Source organism: Solea solea, chromosome 4 (genome assembly GCF_958295425.1).
Source record: "Solea solea chromosome 4, fSolSol10.1, whole genome shotgun sequence".
NCBI lineage: Eukaryota > Metazoa > Chordata > Actinopteri > Pleuronectiformes > Soleidae > Solea > Solea solea.
The window spans coordinates 1135344-1154102 of record NC_081137.1 but is presented as its reverse complement, the minus strand read 5'-3'; positions in this window follow the sequence as shown (position 1 = coordinate 1154102).

Here is an 18759-nt window from a genome sequence, read left to right as displayed (position 1 = left end):
CAGGGGATTGTTGTGATGTGATGGTTTTCCTCAGAATTATTATCATTTTGTCATTTCTCATGTCTATGAAATTCACTTGTGGCCTGATGAATGTGGGTCACAGTGAATGGAGGGAAAATGGATTGTGCCACAGTTGTGCAGAGAAGGGGGGGGGCGGGACCTGATTAAACAGCTGTTAAAAAGGGGAAATATTCTGAAATGAACTTGTATTCATGTCACCGTTGATTCTCACATAACGTCGTGTGATTCTTGTAACCAGACCATGATTTTTGCCTCAGAAAAAAACAAAGATTTTGGAATAAATCTTCTTCCCTGTGCTCCTTCACTCACTCTCCTAATGCTGCTGCGGCATAAACCTCCCCAAATGATTCCAAACACGACTGTCGCGCTCCCCGGACACCAATACCATTTTACGAGGAAAGCAGCAGCAGCAGCAGCAGCAGCAGCAGCGGCTCTGCGGCATTTCGTCTAAAAAATAAGAAGAAAGTGAGTGAAAGTTGTCAGTGTCCAGCACAGCACGGCCCTGTCTCGTCAGTTTTTCCCTCTGCTGCAGAGACATTTGTCAGAGACTGGCGCCGCGCGACAGCGAGCCAGTAATTTGGTGCTCAATCAAAGTTTGAGTGGGAGACTGACAGGAGCTGCTGAGACGCTGGCGAAGCACGTGTGAGGCAGCGCTGCTGCGTGATAAAACAGTCACAAACGTTTAGAAGACATCGATCTCTATATGTCTTTGATTTTTGGATTTCTTGCTGTATATTCACAGTGTGAAACAACAGGTGCTGCTGCGTCTGCAGCCTCCTACATTTGCACAATTAGCATTTATATGTGGCTAATTGTCTTTCGCTCGCCGTGCGTAATGAAGGCGCTCGTTAATTAAATGCAAACGCCGCTTTGCGTTAACTTAACATCTCTCTTCATTACTTGTCATATCTGCCTAATGAGGCTGCTTAAATGTGTTATCTGGCGTCACGTTCTCAGGCGGCTCACAGGTGCTTCAAATCTAAATCAGTTCGTCCGTGTCTCACTTTACGTCTCTGTCTTTACGTCTTTGAAGTCCTTGTTTATTCTGAGAGAACAAACACAAACAGGCTGAAAACGACCCCACTCATCAGTGAATGTACTCGAGTAAGTTCTGTCTCACTGTTTGACAGCCGTTTCCAACAGGAAACAGAATTCTGCTGCGCTTTAGTGTCCGCTCACTCTCCCACACCAAACCCCATTGAGAAAATCAACGATTTTAACTTAACAGCACACAGGAGTCACTGATCCACTGCTGCCTCCATTAGTAAGTTCATATGTCTTATTTTTTAAATTCGGCATTTGAAATCTTTCATTCAGATATACGTCAGTGACACACAGTGACCACAGGAGGCAGCAGTAGACCAGCAGCTCCTGTGTCCCTGTGAGTTAAAATCACTGATTTTCTCTATGGGGTTTGGTGTGGGAGAGTGAGCAGTTTTCAAACTTCAGTTTCCTGTTGGAAGAGTCTGTCTGACAGTGAGATAAAGACGTGAACGTGTTCTTAAGATATCGTAGACTCGGCACGGGGGCGGTCAGCAGGGGGCGCACACAGTCAGATGCATGAAAACATCCAAAAACCCTAAAACTGAACCATAAGAAATGTCATTTAGAGTTTGAATTAGTTTTATTTGAAGGAATAATGAAACGATGGCATGTGTGGTCACGGTGTCGTGTTTCATGGCGTCTCTCCAGGCTTGGTGGTGGGAGCGTGGGCCGCCGCCGCCGCCGCCGCCGCCGTCCTCTGCCTGTCTCCTACAATGACACCGGTGTGAAATGATTCCTTGAGCAGTGCTTGTTTCTTTTCATATCTTATCCATGCAAACAGATGCTCATTAGCCACAGGGGGACCGTGTTCCGACAAAACAACATGAATAAAGACGTGAGGCAGGAGGAGGAGGAGGAGAAGGAGGAGGTGTGAGCAGACAGAATCATACCGCCTTAAATAACGAGGAAAAAACTGTGAAGAGTGGAAACACACACACTTCAGTGCTGGCTCAGTCTCTCATGTGCTGTTAAAGCAGCGTCGTTAGACTGCGTGCATCTTTAATGCAGGTCAACACCGTTTTTTAAAGGTGCAGCGCGCGAGGGTTTATGTGAGACTGAGGCTGCGTTCACAGCAGCTTCTTCTCAATCCAATCCTAGTTCGTTAGCTCGGAACCGATCTCTGAACCGAACCTTTTGAATTTGTTAAGGTTTCGGTTTGTTACGGTGGCCTGGAAGTGCACACCAGCATTACAAAACTTGAAAGAAATGTACATTTTCCAAAATAAATTACAAAATGCCACAGTCATTTCCAATCCCGACGTCCTCTGTCGTTGTGGGAATGAGACGTGAATCTGCGGTTCACTGTGTGGTGATCAAATCACACATATATCTCTGGGAAATGAGTAAAAAAGTCAGGAGTTCTGCAGAGATTCCACTGACAAAGCAATGCACGGGAACTTTAATGAATTAAAGAATTAGACGTCTCCAGGTGTGAGAGCTGAAGAGTGGCAGACATTACAGCCGACTTAATACCCGTGCTGAGCAGATAAAGGTTAAAAGAGCCGTACAGCTGGCAGCTGCTGGCCTGGCAGATCCTGAACGTGTCCGACGTGTCCTCCGCTAATAGAACAAGCTCTTAGAAAATCCCCCAGACTGTGAAATTACCACCAGCGACTGTGGCTCAGATATTTAATTCTGTCGTCCGCGGTCCGTCAAGAAGGAAACTACATCTGCAGTCTCTCCCATCATCTCTGACTTTTCTCGACTCTCTCGTTTAGTTCTGAAGACAAAAGGAAAAAGTCAAAGTTCAGCCTCAAAATGACAGAAAACTTTCAGGAATGAGTGAAAATATATAACAATATAGAAAATTTAAAGGAAATAAGTCTAATTTCCAAAAATATAAGCATACAAGTTTAATTTAGGCTTCAATCGGCTGAACTTTTTGAAAGATTCACTTCATTAAACCATATGAAACCAATTTAAACTTCAACTAAAATGTTTTAGATGCAGTGAGTTTAATTTAGGCTCCAAAACACTTGTACATTCTGAGGATTTTTACACAACGTTGGCTTCAAAATGACCAAAAAACAAAGTTATAAAAGGATTTACTAAAGTTAAAAGATTAAAAAATCTCATTTAGGCTTCAAATCAGTCAACATTTACACAATTTAACGGCTCATTTAGGTCTAAATTCAATTGTAAATTTTGGTAATTTTGACACAATTTAAAGCATATGAGCATGATTTTGGCTTCAAAATGACCAAAATAAATTAAGAAAATGTAAAATTTAACCCTAACCCAGTGAAGTTAATGTTACTTCTTCTTTTTTACAGTGTATTCTGCACCAGTTTTAAAAAGCCCACACTAAAGACTGGAGGACGATGAACAGGAAGTAGATTCAAAGGACAAAACGTAAAATGTAGCTTTGCCCTTAATTGTTTTCTTGGCATTTCTTCGTTCAGAGCATCAGACAAACACCAAAGGACTTTAATTTGATGAAGTGCAGGAGCTGCAGGATTTCCCCGCGGTGCAGCGCTGCTGTCCTATAACTGGGAAATTAAATTATACTCTCATCAAGTTGCACTGGGTCATTTTCTGTGTGTGTGTGATGAGCAGGTTGATTTGGAGCGAGCTCAGGTGCAGAACCTCTGGAGACGCCGGCAGAGCCTTTGAACAAATCCCCCCCCTCATTCACTCTGCATCACTTCGGGGAATGTGTTTGCGCTCAGTGTGCATGAATCAATCGCTGATGAGAGCCGGTGATGATGTGTAAAAAGTGGCGAGCATGTTGATGCGACCTGCTGTGAAACCATTTTACATGCAAATTTGCGGGATTGCAAAAAATCCAGAGCAGACATGTTTGGATTTCCCCATGACCGCGTTCTAAAGTAATTCCCAATGTTAACTAGCAATTTTCTTTGAGTTAGTGAATCGATTCAAACGTGCGTCTGACGCCTCCATACAGTGAAATCATTTTTACTGTGAACAAAGACCAGCTGTTTAAAGCAGATTATGCCGGATTTTTACCCTAATTTAAGCTTCAGAGTCTGTGTGATGGTTAAATGTCTTGTTATGGGGAGATTGGGGGTTCTGTCTCCACTGCCCCCTACTGTCTGTTCGTGGAAAACTATCCTCGCAAGATCAGGGGCGGTGGCAAACCAAATTTTACATTTTGAAAGATTCACTAAACCAAATGTTGCATCATATACAAAGTCTAATTTTGGCCACTAAATCTTTTCTTCTTTTTTTTTACACAAGGATACAGGCTTGATTTTGGCTGATAGTCCGACTAAGACCAGCTAGACTTTAGTCAGACTAACGTGTTTATAAGCAGAAGTAATCGGACTATGAATCACATTATCCAGGTTATGTTAGTCCAACTAAGACGAGCTCTTTTTACATAACATAAATTAACGTTAAGCTAACATGCTCAACAGACACAACAAGAAATGGTTCAAATATGGACAATAGTGAAGTATTTTGTCCTGTTATAATTTCATCTTTGTCCGTGTGTAAAGGTAGAGAGTTGCTATTTCTGTGTGTGTGTGTGTGTGTTAAATGTACCATTTCGATTGCCAGTGTTTCCCCTCAAACTGAAAGTTCTGCAAAGCTTATTGACTTGCAAATGATTGATGGTTGTGCTTTGTTGCCTAGCAACAGCAATATGCCGCTCGTTGCCAAGAAAACGTGTCTGTGGTGAGTGACCTGGAGAGTGCAGAGCGACAGAAGAGAAGAGAAGGAGGCATCACAGTGACAAAGTTTCTGCTATAAATACAGATTTTTATTGATTTATTCTTTATTATTTCTTTGGGTTTTTCTTATTTGCACAAACATTTTCTTTATTATTAGCCGTGTATATTTATATTGAAGAGGGATAATGAAATAAAGAAATAACAATTCATTGTATTTCTGACTTAAACCCTGACATTCATTGTCTTCAGCAGGTTTGATCAGAGCTGAGAAAAGAGCGGCCGAGTGTTTTCTGCCTCTTTGTTTGGCGGTTAAATCCAGCGGGTTTATCAGCATCACACGGGGCGCCGCTGAAGGAGAGAAGGGAGACGGATCGATGTCCTGATAGAGGGCGGTCGTGACGACGCGAGGCATCTTCTTCTTCTTCATCTTCTTCTTCCCCCATGTGCAGTGCAGCTCAGTCGACTGAAGCCACAGTGTTTTATTGCACAGGTCCTGACAAACTGCTGTGGTAGTTTACCATGAATTAAGGTGCCTGAACCGCCTCAAGTCCCTGTAAAGCAAATGCACGTTCTCCTCTTCATGCATTATTCATATATATATATATACATACATATATATATACATATATATATATATATATATATATATATATATATATATATATATATATATATACATATATATATATATATATATATATATATATATATATATACAGTATGTGTGTGTGTTAGAGCAGAGGTTCTGAAACTTTTTATACCAAGAGCCACCGGAGAGAAATATTGATCTCTTATTGAGTAACACCAGCGTTAAAATAGAGGGGTTTAAACCAGAGGTGGGAAGCGGTGAATGACATTTACTTGCGTGACTGTAATTGAGTAGGTTTTTCTGTGTGCTTGTACTTTATAATTAGTTTAGGAGTATCATTGCAATATTATTTAGATCCCGTGCACATAAGAATGAACTCAGCGACACACAACATTATTCTGCAGCGTGTCCTCAGGGAAGTGGTGAACGAGTGCAGGGATGACGTGTGTGACACTGGTCTGTCTGCTCCTAATCGTGGTCATGTGATCTGTAAACGGTTCTTCCTCTTCTCCGTCCTGATGGACAGATGGACTCACACATTCACATCCTCAGCTGCCACGATGATGGCTTTCCTCTCGCCTGCGTCCACGTTCACACTCGTCAAATCCAAATTGTTTTCCTGGCTGTGTGTCCGTCTGCTCTGTGAGCTTTGACACACGCGGTGGAGCATTCGAGTAGCATCGTTGCCTCGCAGCGTTCTGGTTTTCCCGCCCGCAGTCCAAGTGACCCCACCTTTTCCCCCCGATGTCAGTTGGGATTGGCTCCAGCGACCCCCACACGAGAGTGGGAGGAGATGAATAGATGAATGTTTCATTCTGGAGGAAGAGACGGCGAAAAAGAGGCAAAGATGGAAATCACCCATTAAAATACAACTTTAAAAAAATCGCCAAAAAATTGCCGTTCAACCCAAGATGGCGGCCTTCCTGTAGGACTTACAGCAAAGTCCATATTGACTTTTTAGACCGTCCTGACATGATTAACGTGCGTACCAACTTTCGTTTATGTGCGTGAAACACAACAAAAATCAGTCGCCTGATGTAAGCCCCTCCCACTTCCAATTTTCCACGTTTTTTTCCCCAAACGACTTTCACATGTAAAAATCTGTGAGTTTTGGGTTATATTCAGGCCCTCAAATACACGATTCATTTCAGGGAATAGTAATAATGATAAGAAGAACAATCCTACGCACATTGTGCTACCCTAATATAATCCAGATTAAGTGTTGGCATGAGTAAAAACTACTGTAAATAATTGTTTAATAGGGATTAACAAAAACAATGATGAGAAGGAACTTGTTTCTTCCCTTAATGAAATAAAAAGTCTTCAAATTCATTTGATTCAAAATCAAAATACACTGTAAAAAATGATTTGTCAGATCTGTTATTATTGTTATTAATTTATTAATATAATGTGTGTCACCATGTTTGGGTGTGAAGACGATGCAGATTGGCTCTTTTTCTTGGTTCTTCATGAGCTTTTAAAAAGATAAATCAATCGATCAATGTTTATGATTTGCTTTACAGAAAATCATAAAACATAGAATCAAATAGCAGGAATTAAAAAAACACGATATAATCAAGAAAAATAAGGATCAATGGAAGAAATAAACGGTTTCTGAACGTCTGTGCTTATTTTCACGTAAACGTTTAAATCTCAGGTCAAAACAATCAAATCAATTCTAAAATTAGCCAGTGAAGGTCCACTGGGTCCAGATCAGGTTCAGGTAGACCAGGACCAGGACCACCTTTTTTAGGCTAGAGGTGGACATTTTTACTCGACCTAAAGCTTCCAGAGATTCAGCTGCATGCGGCGACGGATAAAACCATACATGGATAAATGTCTATAATCCAGAGTTTGGTGCCATTCGTCCTCTGCTGTTGGTGAACAGCGCCCCGGCATCCTGATGACATCATCAGGTAACGTCGTTCTCCCTGGAAAAAAAAACTAAAACAAAACCACGGCGAGGTTGTGCGCGTGTTTTCCGGGCTCCATTGTTTCCATGATGGATCGCTGGGTGTGCGTCGTTCTGAGGAAACTGAATAAATCAGAGGTGCAGTCTGTGCAAAGCGCTGCTCTCGTGCTGCAAAATGTGATTAGAGTTGAAGAAAGCTCGGGCCTCCATTGTTTATTTACGCCGTATATTAGATTGTCGCCGCATTTAAACCCAAAGTAAAGGATGTTTTAAATAAGTGAACATGCAAAGCGGGCGAAAAATACCTCACATACTGTTTTCTTTTATTGTTACACAGCAAATATCCTGGGAGACAGGAAACAGACAACATTGACTTGTCTGCCCGTGAGCATCAGACCAGAACCGACCACAGCGTCTGAGAGTCTTGGACCAGGAGTGAACTGTCAGACAAGGATCAAAGACACCATTAAGAGTTTCCCTTCTGCTGCCTGCTGCTCATGACTGAAAACCTTCCACAGACGATGACAATGAGAGGTGATTTAAACGTAATGTACATAAATCTAAATACTGTAGCATCACATTCATGTATTTGTTTTATTTTTTGTTTGCTGTCACGCAACAAAAAAATAAAATCAGTCCTTTTTCTTACTGTAAAATTAATTTAAACCACTCACTCTCCCACACCAAACCTCATAGAGAAAATGAGTGATTTTAGCTCAGGGACACAGGAGCTGCTGGTCTACTGCTGCCTCGTGTGGTCACTTTGTGTCACTGAGGTCAATCTGAACTGAGGATTTTAAATGCCGAATTATACAAAATAAGACATTTAAACTCAGTGATGGAGGCAGCAGTGGATCAACAACTCCTGTGTGCTGTGATTTTAAAATCACTGATTTTCTCTATGGGGTTTGGTGTGGGAGAGTGAGTGATTTCCAAACTTCAGTTTCCTGTTGGAAAAGTCTGTCTCACAGTGAGATAAAGACATTGAACATGTTCGTAAGATGTCGTAGACTTAAACTGGCGTACCAACACGTACTAACACGTACTAATACGACTGTAGAGGCCTCTTGGACCAGAGGTGAAACTTCAGCAAGAAATCTGGAAAATCTTGAGCTGAGAAAACTGAGTTCACACTGAAACAACAACAACTCTGTGTGTGTGTGTGTGTGTGTGTGTGTGTGTCACACACACACACACACACACAGAGACACAGAGACCATGCGGCCCCTCCCGTCCTCACTCACTGATGCTCGCTGACCTTTCGCAGCGACCGTCTGTCAGTCGCCCTGTGAGCCGTGATGCCGCGGCGCCCCCGCGCGTGTCAGCGTAATGAGCCGGAAACAGTGTTCACCGCGCTCTGCGACGGCGGCAGCGACGTCACCACAAACGCTGACTCTCAGACACGTTCTGTAAAAACAGCATACTTCCATAGGTGGAAGGTTCCATCACCTCCTTACACACGCTGGAGGACCTCGATGGTTCTCGCTGCGGTTCTCAGGAGAGCCAAATCCAGCCTTTTACTTTCCCTGTAATCCCTGTTATCATGTTTCTAGGCTTCAGCGCGACGACATGATTTTGTAGAATAATCACCGCAGGAGGTCAAAGCTTCGGAGCGGGATTGAATTTATGTTTAATGGGTTTAACCTTCATTTAACCCGGGAAAAGCACAGTAAACCTCTGGAAATGAACGACGACGCTGAGTGGATTTACACGTAAAACTATAAAAATGTTTACGACGTGCATGTGAGCGCGGCGCGAACCTGTGACCTGACGCACATGACGGCAAGAGGGTGACGAGGTAAACACACGCGTGTTCCGTGACCTCAAGAGTTCCACTTTCAGAAAGCTGCTGTACATGTCTGTCTTTTTATATCTACGTTGAAGCGAGACACGTGTTCCTGCAGGTTTTTGACACCTGATTGTTTTTATTTGTGGTTTTTTATTGTCTACGACTGCTCTTTGATAGCGACCTTGGGTTTTCGTGGAAGGCGCTTTAGCATTTGAAGTGAAGCTATATTAACGCACTGTACGCCACCGTCCTATTGTCACCACACCTGAAGTTACCAGAGTTTTTATGCATGTTTATAATTTGCTCATAAATGACCGCAAATCCACGGAATAACAATAATAATCTGAATAATCTTCCACCAGGAGCACCGGCCCTAAAAGAATTACAATCATATAAGCAATCATGGCACAATAATCATAATGTTTTATTTGATTTTATTCAAATCATCATATTTAAGTTGTTTAAAATCATCAATGTGTTCATTGTGAACACGGGTAAAGCTGTTAATTAATAATAATAAAGTGATTTTTGAAGTCATTTTATATAGATCTCATTCTGAACCTTGTTTATGTTAAAGTTTGTGTATGAAATCTAAATATTTGACTTAGATTTTAAGTCTAATGTGAACTAACGACTTAGTTTTTTGTTTACTTGCGTTTCAGGGCAATGAGGCTCAGGTAAGAAATAAAGAAATAAGTGGAATTTATTTATTCAGTGATAGAATATTCATCCTTCACACACACACACACAGTGGTTATTTTGTCTTTTCCGTGAAAAGGAAATACGTGTTGATTGGTTGTAATTGTTTGCTCCGTGTGACGTGGCCTCGAGGCCCGCCTTCACTCTGACGCTCGTTTCACATCATTTATATGATGATTTCTCTCACTTCTCATTGATTCTTTGTGTCCGATGTTCAATATTCTTCATTGTTTGTGTTTATTCCATTTTTTTCCTTCATGAATCTTTTGACTTTGATTGTCTTGCGGTCGTTATCACTGCACAGCAGACTTAAGATGAATTTAACCGAGTATTCAGATCCGCTCATCTTTGCACTTTGACATGTGTCTCGTTTGAGCTGGTGTTTAAAGACAGGTGCCGCTAAATGCTAATTAAACAACGGTTGCCTAGTAACAGCAGGCGCAGCATTAGCGCCGCCTCCCACGCGCCTCACATTTATTTAGACGCTTACATCTGGAACTGCGACACGTGTCACAATGAAGCTGCAGCAGGTTTTACACTCAAGTACAAAATAGTCACAGTTGTTTTTTGTTTTGTTTTTTTAAAACTGAAATACTTTATGAAATACTTTAACATGTATGTGTCATTACAAGATAAATACATTTTTATTTTAAAATTCAAATATTAATATTCTAAACATCTGGTGTTCATAAATCATGACAACTCTCCACGTTTTACTGTGATCATTTTTTTTGTGAATAAAAGAGACTTTTGTGATAAAAATGTGATATGTTCAATGTTATAACATAAAAAGTTTCTTGTAAAAATGTAAAAACAGAAAGTGACAAAAAGATACATTTTAAGTTATTATATAAAAACCTTACTCAATAATTTTGATCCATTTTTTTTCTAACACGATAAGTTGAGTGTAAAAATGTGATACTTTTCGCATGATGTCGTGACAAATGCACGTTTTAAAAAAGAATAACCTTGTGTCGCAGCAGCACAGTTCACGTGTTGTAAACACAAGACTTCTTCAAACTTAGAGGAAAGTAAAAGTTGAGACGGTTTTCCGGGGTTTCGTCCGTACCACCATCATCATCCTCATCGTCCTCACAGCGGCTTTTCTCCAGAGTCACAGAGGAATTATGAATAATTCCAACTGACGTAAATGGAGCTGAGAGTGTTGCTAATAGCTTCCTCTGAGTTAAAAGAATGAATAAAGTCATGAAGTTCCTTCAAGGACACATCAAAATATAATTTATTAGCTCGGGCAAAAACCTATTTCACTGATCGGGGCCGGTACGCGTCAGAGATGGTTTTTCAGGGACTCTCAAAGCGGCCTGTCACAACAGAACAGACGCGCAAATTATAATTCTGCACAGTCTACAGATTCATTAAAGGCAGTCAACAGCCATTAATGACTTCATATTATTATGTACAGAAAGTCCTCAAAAAATGTGGCACAATTCCTCTGCAGCGGAAACATCCGTCAGGTGAAGTTCCGCTTCGTGGTTTCTCTCCCGACGCCGCGCTGACTAATGACTCGTGGGTCGAGCGCGGCCGTTTAGAGACTGCATTTGTCAACACTATTAAGACATTAGGCAAATGAAGGTGTTGCGGGGTTTGCGTACACACATTCATCTTCCCGCCGTGGCCTTAATGCAACACGTGGCCCGTCACGTTCTCTTCAGGTCTGGAAAGACAAACATCAGACGAGACGGGAGTTCACGTGCGGGCGCGATCGTTTCCGAACGAAGCGCGACTTCATTGTTGTACAATTTCTTTAAAAGGACGCAGTGATGTTTACCTTTGAGCGCCAGCTACCGAAGTCTGATCACGTTTGAGTCCAAGTGAACATTTGTACCAAATATTAAGAGAAAATGTTGAAGAGATGTTTTGTCCAAAATATCAAACACTTAACGTGGAACGTCGAAGTGATCTTTTCCTTCGATCTTTGACCACTAAATTCTAATCAAGTCATGATTGAGTCCAAGTGAACGTTTGTGCCATATCTGAGGGAATTCCTGGAGCTTTTTCCCTGAAATATGACAAAAAGAAATGGACTTTTCTTTGGTGAAACTTTAACCACCAAATTCAAATCAGTTCATCTTTTTAATCCATGTGAACGTTTATACCAAATATGAAAAAAAAACGTTTCTTTAGGTTGAACCACCAAAGTTCAGTTCATGAGTGCAACTGAACATTTAAAGCCAAATTTGAAGGAAATCCCTATAAGTCTTTGAGTGTCAAGAAAAGCGCTATAAAAATATGATGTATTATTATTATTATTATTATTTATTAAGTGTTCAGGAGATGTGTTCAAAGTATCAAACAAGTGTCCTTGTCCTTTCATCGTCAACCCCCAAATTTGAACCAATTCATCTTTTTTGTCCAAGTGAACGTTGGAACCAAGCATTAACTTTGACCACCAACTTCGAATCAATTCGTCTTTGTACCAAATCTGAAACAATTCCCGGAGATCACCTTCACATTTTTGTTAGATCGGAACTTTGACAACCCTGGAAAGTGTAATCAGTTCATGAGTCCAAGTGAACGTTTCTACCACATTTGGGGGGAAAAAAATCCTCCAGTTATTCCTGAGTTGTTGCATTCAAATGTTTAAACACATGTTTTGTAAGGTCACAGCGACATCTACCTTTGACCTTCCACCACCAAATTCTAATCAAGTCATGATTGAGTCCAAGTGAACGTTTGTGCCAAATCTGTGGGAATTCACTGGATTCCTGAGATATCAGTGTTGAAACAAAATCCCTTTCAGATTGTCCTGAGATTTGCGTTCAAAGGTCTAAACAGATTTGCACGGTGACATTACTGTCCTCTCATCTTAAAATCCATGTGAACGTTGACACCAAATCTGAAAAATAAAAACTTCCAGGTTTTCCTGAAAAGTTAATTGCGTCCAAATTTACCTTTGATCTTTCACCACCAAGTGAAGTCCAAGTGAACCCTTGTGCCAAATTTGAAAACTTTTCATGAAGTTAATCCTTACGTTCATGTGGATATTTGTTCCAAATTTGGAGAAAATCCATCCAGATCTTCCTCAGATTTTGCGTTCAACATCCTCGGGTCCAAGTGAACGTGTCCAGCAAATGTCGAACCCTCACCCTGTTTGGTTTGAGTCCAAGTGAACGTTTCGTGGCGTTCTTCAGCTTCAGAATGGAACAGCTGGACCACCTGAAAATATCAGTTTGAAGACCAAGAGAAAACACCACACGCTTTGTTTTTAGGATGTTGTGTTGTAGAGGCAACGGTGGATTCTTGGGGAGAAAATGCTCATAAAAGAGAGAATCTGACAGCTTTTTAATACTCGTTCACTCGTTCAGTGTTTACAAACACACACAGCAGCAGATGCTCTCCTCTGTTTAACGCTCTGAATTATTGAAACGTGAGCAGACGTCGTCATGAATTTAAGATGGGAGACTCACAGAAGCTGTCAGCGAGTGACGGAGCGAGCGACGCAGCGAGGGATCACGATCGTAACCTGATTCAGTCGACGCCCCCCCCCCATGATAATTCAATCAGAGAGTCGTGATGAGTTTTCAGAATCGGTGAAAACGCATGTTGTGTCAAAGCATTTTGGCAGAATGAGATTTGCGTGTCACACACTGTGAGTGGATTTTCTCCACGGAGGGATAAAAACACAACATCATTCTGACTCTCAGTCGTCGTGACACAGTTTTCATCTCAACAGCTGAAACATTCACACTGAAAATTCTTATAAAAGGCCGAGAGCCGGCCTGAGACCTCGAGCCCCAGTCTCTCCGACAACTTTCTTTACTCCCAATACCAAACCCCATAGAGAAAACGAGTGATTTTAACATCACAGCACACAGGAGGTGTTGATCCACTACTGCCTCCATCAGTAAATTCAGACTTCTTATTTTGTAAAATTCGGCATTTGAAATCCTTCATTCAGATTTACCTCAGTGACCCAAAGTGACCACACGAGGCAGCAGTAGACCAGCAGCTCCTGTGTCCCCCGTGAGCTAAAATCACTGGTTTTCTCTATGGGGTTTGGTGTGGGAGAGTGAGCGGTTTACAAACTTCAGTTTCCTGTTGGAAAAGTCCGTCTCACAGTGAGATAAAGACATGAACACGTTCTTCAGATATCGTAGACTTAAGCTGACGTTGATTGTATTGAGGAGATTCATTTATTAAATGTCTAAAATCGGCTTTTTCTACAAAAAAAATTTTTTTGTTTTGTTTCACCGTTTAGTCCCTGAAACGAGAACGAATGAGACTCAATTGTGGAAACTTACAATAGAAACTTTTATTTGGGCGGGGGACAAAAAGGGAAAAAGGATAAAAACAAAAAATGACCTTGCAAAACATTTGGTTCCTCTTCAAAATGAAATTCTTTTCAAGTGTGGAAACATGTTTATATTTAAATGGAACGAGAATTAGAAGAAAAATGAAAACCTTTGTCGTTTCAAACTGTATTTTGATTTGAAAGCGATGAATGGTCCGGCCCTGATGGACTCTGATGATAATTCTCATGGTTCACACAGAATCCGGCGGCTGCTGTCAGTGATGCCAGCGCGCGGGAGGAGGAGACGGAGCGCTCACGATCGAAAAGCTCCGGTTAATGGAGCGAACCCGAGTCCCGCCAAATTAAAAGTCATTTACACGAGGCTTAAGTGCATGTGGCGAGTCCATTTCCATAAAGCAGCCGGAGGCTCGGGGGGGGGGGGGCACTCGAGGCGTCGATGTGCTTGTAATAACGGAATTAAATTTTTATTAGAAGCAGCAAATTTCAAGTGAAGAAATTGACTCTGACAAGTTCAGATTATTTTTGGAGGGGGGGGCAGTAAACGGAGCCGAGGGAGGCACATTAGAGAAGCTCCTCACTCTTCACACGACACAGACAAGCTGCTGAACATGGAGCCAGTTTGTGAAGGTTACACACTCTCACTCTCAGTCTCTGTGTGTGTGTGTGAACAGTCTTCCATAAAGGATTAATGAATTTTCCGGGCTGGATGAAACTGAAACTAAGTGGGTCATGTTTACAGTATTAAGTGTGAAAGGAGTGAAACTCACCGCCGGCCTTTTCCCCGCCCCGGCGTAAGCCTCGTTTGTAAATGCATCTTAAAAGTGACGACCTACTTTTGCCACTTTCACACTTTGTAGAAGACGACGAGTCACGACGGACAAACACGCGGCGCTTTCATCTTTAGAGTCATCGTTTATTTATTTAGGTACAAATGTTCATTTTTATGTTGTTTTAACCTATTGTTCTTTTTCTCCGACGTCGCGCTCACTTTTGGCGTTTTCATGAGTAAAAACTCGTGAAATTTGGCACAGAGGTCGTGTCGGGGAAAAATATGATAGTGGCATAGGGCACAAACCTGTTCGTAGCCCCAGGGCTTTATAGCGCCCCCTAGAAGCCAGACATTTGGAAATTTTTAACGCGGGATAATGTGGCCAAAATTGCGTTAAATGCTAAATTTTTTCTATCACGTCCAAGTCGCACACAGTTGTTCGGATTTTAAAGAAACTTGGCACACTTGTTGCTGTCATGATTCCAAACAAATTTCACAGTACTTCCATTAGCTCCACCCACCCAGAAGTTGGCCATTTTGTAAAAACAAAAATGGCTCGTCTACGCATTTGAACAAACTCGTCCTAGCACGTTGTGAGCTAGCCGCGTCAAACTGGGTCCATATGTTCTGGACAAGGTAATGATTTAAGTTAGAAAAAGACATTTTGTCTTCGTCAAAAGGCGTGGCCTCAGCACTCCGACAACGTTTACGTTAATTTGCCTGGAAAAATACTTTACATTGAAATTTCTCAAAATCAGTGAACAGAACAGGTTGAAGCTCGCGGCTTATTTTTGTTATTTTGGTTAGGCTTTTATTTTATGAATATTCTCAGCATTTCCGTCATGAATAATTATAATTATTAGAGTATATATTCTATTGTATCACGCTTGATCTGGAGAGAAAGAGTCCATGAAAATCCACCTCCACGTTATTCAAGACTTAAGATTTAACAAGATTTCTATGGAAAGGAAAGTCGCTCATTTCAGAGACGCAGAGAATAAAGTAAACAAACATCAATTTGACACTTAAGACGTCTACAAAACCTTAAATAAGCAAATTCACAATTGATGGGATCCAGATTTTACTCAGAAAACTCATCCTCGATCTTCGATCTTGGTTTTCTAATCTAACACGTTCAGGTTTGTGGTCGCCCTTCGCCGTGCGGTGAAGGACTTTGTGAGATTCACCCGAGGAGTGTGTGTGTGTGTGTGTGTGTGTGTGTGTGTGTGTGTGTGTGTGTGTGTGTGCGTGTGTGCAAAGCCCTTTATTTACAGACGCTGGATTTCTCCCTGGTGGAGATTTCCCTTGGATAAGCGCCCAGATGATGACTTTTCTGAGAAGCCTCTGGGTTTGAGTTTGTGATTAAACCAACATGAGTTTGTGTGGGTTTTTTTATTTTATTTATTTATTTCCCTGCCGTCACATTTAATTGAAGGAGAAAACGACGTGCGGTGAAGTTGTTGTTGCAGATGGAAACGACGAGTTCGTCCTTGTCTAAATTCATATTAAAATGGCAGCGGGTGATTGCTTCCTCTCACCTGTGCTACGCTAAGTGAGCCATTCATATGGAACATCGTCTAGCCGCTCTGCTCAAGGATAATGGTTATGTGGCTGTGTTTTTATTTTTCTTCTCTTTCTTTATCTACATATGCAATTCCAGGAGGATGAATGCAAATAAAAACTCATCTTTTAAGCAAGAATTCATGATGATTGGAGCTCATTTCCATCAGACGGTGAAGCAGAATTATTTTCAGGATCTATAAACATCTGACACATATTATTAGATCCGAGAAGAAAACATTCAAATCGTTACAGGCCATGGTTACAGGCCATGGTTTTGTTCGTCTTGGTCGATAATATCTTCCCAACAAGTGTCAGGAAATTCTGTGGAACTCAATTTTGCCCAGATAGAAGAATAATCTGAAGGATAACGATTGGTTCTGCGCACAAATTGGTACTAATATGTAAAGTGCCAACTATAGCACCTAGGCTGTGTAAAGTATATATTCATATTTTTCAAAAATCTATCTTGTAAAAAGCAAAAACAGTCTTTTCCACCCACAGACGAGAAAGAAGTTTCCCCTCGTTCTATCACCACTGATTCATTTGGCCGCTGACAGCGTTGTCATGCCGAGTGGTGAGGGATTATTGAAAGGCACTCTGGGAAATGTAGGAAATTACCAGGTGAAGTAGAAGCAGACAAAGGTGGATTTAAGTGTATATTGGAACACGGCGAGTAAATGACACCACTAGATCACAGAAACCCCCCCCCGGGGAGCATTTTTCGATAAATGACTGAAATGTAGGATTGAGAACGTCGACGCTCACGCGGCTGTGATGAGATGTGACTTAAAACAAGATGAAATGGAGTTAAAATAACAGGTCGCGCTTCGAGGGCAAGAAAAGTTTGCTTTTTTTCAGCTTTTCTGGCTCTGAAATGATCCCACTTTGCTCTGTGTTCACTTCCCTGTTTTACGACTAAAAATGTAATCATAACTTTGACTCAACACGTAAGAAGATGGATAAAAACGTGTTTTTTAAAGCCTGAATATGTGACCTATAAACAGGAGTTGTGTAATTATTCTCACAGCAATTTACCAAGTGTTAACACCGAGTGACAGAGCGATTATTTTCACTATTCATCGAGTAATCGCACAATCAATAAGACGTCAGAAAACAGTGTTTGTCAAACTCTGGAAATGACAATGTCCCCCGCCCGCCCCTGCTCTGCTGCTGTATGCACCCAAACGCTCCCTCAGACGGGTTTGATAGTTTTGCTAGTTTTGCAGAGCCTGTTTTCAGGCTAAAGACGCTGCAAACAAACGTTAGAGATCAAACAGAGGCAGAATAATAACAAATCTCTATAATTCACGTGAGCACGTGTAAATTCTTGTCGTGGTACGTGTGACTCTGGTTCTCCGCGTATATTTTCTTCTACAAAGGGGCAAATAAACACGTTTGATTTGCAGTTTGTTGGGGGGAAATAAAGAGAACAGATGCCTGCAGGGTGACATAAACAAACCTGACTCCTGCAATAAAGAGCTGATCTGTTATAAATTGAGTGAAAATGTGAAAACACGGAGTGTGGACCGTGTTTTTGGACGCACGCCGAGCAACAGAAAACAACGGGAGGAGAATATACGAGCGTGGACTGTGTGGGACGCTGTGTAAATCTGTGAGTTTGTGACGCCGCTGTCACAAGTGTTGTTTCTCTGCGATTTACTCACTTTATGCAAATATGACATCAGGTGTAAGTAAGTGACCGAGCGAGAGGAGAAGCTGGGATTCTGATGGAGAGGAAACAACGACAAACATGATTTAAGGACTAATCTTCCACAGCATGTTAGACACGCCCCCTCACTGTTAGACACGCCCCTTCACTGTCCACTTCTATCTTAAAACCCATTTTTACTCTTTGGCTTTCGACCCTAGGATGATGTTTTATTGTATGACTTGTTTATTTGTGTAGTTTTTTATTTATTTTCTACAGTTTTATTCTTTGTTCTTTGGTCTGTTAGGTCACACGTTTTCATATTTCTTTTCCGCCATCTCTGCCGCGACGAGTGATTCGTATGACCCGCGAGAAACTTGGCGGCCCTGATCTTTAGTCTTCAGTAAGTTTCAGTAAGAATTCAGTGCTGCTTCTTGATATCCTCAAAGAATCTAGAGGAGGAGAAGTCTAGTTCTCTCTTGGATGACTTGATTTACATAATGATGAAAGATTAGACTGAATTACTGATCAATACTGACAAAAATTCTGTTTCCATACCTTGAGTTTTTATGGTCAGAAATCTTCTCCCAGCTCTTGCAGATTAACATGTCGTCTGATTAAATCTCTGCTCTTGTTCTGCAGCTGTAAATGTGTCGACAGGTCATTTATGAAACAGTGGAGATGAACGGCGAGCAAAAGCGTTCCGCTCTGAGCTCCTTTTGTCTTTCCTTTGAAAGGCTTGCACCACTTTTCCATTCACATCCACACAACTCAAGGTTGAAGAAAATAATTGGCTTTGCATGTTTTGGGTAAATATCAC